Below are 2191 nucleotides of genomic sequence, written 5' to 3'. Positions count from 1 at the left end.
TTTTTTTTTTTTTTTTGCTACTCTGTTGGGGATCTTCTAATGGGACCCCTTTCAGAACAATTGGTAGTGGTAGCTGGGCACCATCTAGTTCTTCACATCTCAGAGTCCTGGTGATTGATGTTCACATGTTCCATTGGTCCACTGGATTAGTTGAATCCAAGCATATTCAAATGTTCATCACTTTTCTATCTTCCACATATGGAGAGACCAGTTGTTGCCCCTTAGATGGCTCTCATGAGCTTTTAAGATCCCAATTGCTATCGACCAAAGTAGGATGTAGAGAATTGTCTTTGTGGACTATGTTATGCCAATTGACCATGGTGTTTCCTGAGACTATGGTCCTCATTCCCAGGTGCAGCAACTCATTGCCTTAAGATGTTTGATAATATCAAAGAAGTTTTCATCATTCTGCCCCTGTATGATCTACCACCTAACAACAACAACAACAACAACAAAATGATCCACCACATTCCTCTAGAGGTATTTTTGCAATAAAGATAAATACCCATGTACAAATATCTTCTCTTACATGCTTATATTATATATTTGTGGATATACTCCCACGCGCTCTCCCATATCCATTCAACCTTAGTACTCGGGCTGCTAACCTCAAGGTCGGCAGTTGGAAACTACCAGCTGTTCTGTGGGAGAAAGATGAGGCTTTCTGTTCCCGAAAAGATTTACAGCCTCAGAAACCCTGTGCAGCATCACTATGAGTCGGAACTGACTCCACGGTACTTAACAACAGCAACAACATCTGTTCATGCATGTAATTACCCATAGAACTCTGTTGTTCCAGGATTGTATATATAGCAATACTCAACCTTAAACAACTCTTGCTTTCCTCTGTGTGTCTTCACCTATCGTCATCATTCTTCTCCCAGCCTCCATATTTTTGTATATTGCCCTCCCCATTACCCAATTTAACATGTGTTTACCCTGTAGCCAGTGAATTACTCTCCCTTCCCTCCCATTCCTAGTAACAATGAAAGAATGAAAACCTTTTCTTGAGTATTTACAGTAGTGGTCTCATAGAATATTTTTTTGCTTTTGAGACTAATTTCACTCAGCATAATATCCTCCATTTCATCCTTGTTATAAGGTGTTTCATAGGTAAATTGTTATTCTTCAACATTTTGTAGAATTCCAATGTGTGTATGTACCATAGTTTGTTTATTCGTTCTTCCATTGATGGGCATTTGAGGTGTTTCTATCTTTCTGCTATTGAGGATAGTGCTGTGATGAACAAGAGTGTGCATATACCTACTTGTGTCATGGCTCTTATTTCTTGGAGAGATATACTAAACAAAGGGTCTGCTGGGCCATATAGTATTTCTGTCTTTTTGAGGAAGTGGCATACCATCTTCCTCAGTGGTTGCACCGTTTTGCAATCCTACCAGCAATGTAGATGGGTCCCAGTTTCTCCACACCCTTGCCAGCATTTGTTGCTTTTCTGTTTCTTTGTTTTTTAAACTTTGCTATTAATGCTGGGTAAGATGGAGGGTCAGAGAAAAAGAGGAAGAACCCCAATGAGATGGATCAACCAGGTGGCATCATTGACGGCGTCAAGTGTGGCAGCAGTAGTGAGGTTGGCCCAGGATAGGATATTGTTTCGTTCTGCTGTGCATGGGGTTGCTATGAGTTGGTTCTGACTCGATGGCACCTGACAACAGCAACAACATTAATGCTTGAGTTAGATGGTACCTCATTGTTGTTTTGCTTTGCATCTCTATAATGGCTAATGATGGTGAAAATTTCTTTTTATGTTTGTTGGCCCACTGATTGCATTTTATCTATAGATTGCTTTGGGCAGTGTTAACATTGTCCCTTTTTTCGTATTGAACTTTTGTTTCTCCAATTTATTCCTAAATAGTTCACATTTTAGGTGGCTATTGTAAATTATATTTTTATACTGATTGTATTTTCAGAGATGTCTTTATTGGTATAAAGGAATCCTAAAGATTTTTGTATGTTAATCTTGTACCCTGCCACTTCACTGAATCTTTCAATAGATTCCAATAATTTTATTGCTTATTATTTGGGATTTTCTATGTGTGTTGTTATTAAGTGCCGTCAGGTTGGTTCCAATCCATAGCAGCCCTGTTATAGGGTTTCTGAGGAATGGCTGGTGAGTTAAAACTGCTGACCTTGTGATTCAAAAGAATTTGCAGTCCAGCACATTAATCCACAA

Source organism: Chrysochloris asiatica, unplaced genomic scaffold, assembly GCF_000296735.1.
Source record: "Chrysochloris asiatica unplaced genomic scaffold, ChrAsi1.0 scaffold00012, whole genome shotgun sequence".
Lineage (NCBI taxonomy): Eukaryota > Metazoa > Chordata > Mammalia > Afrosoricida > Chrysochloridae > Chrysochloris > Chrysochloris asiatica.
Note: the sequence above shows the minus strand (reverse complement) of the source record.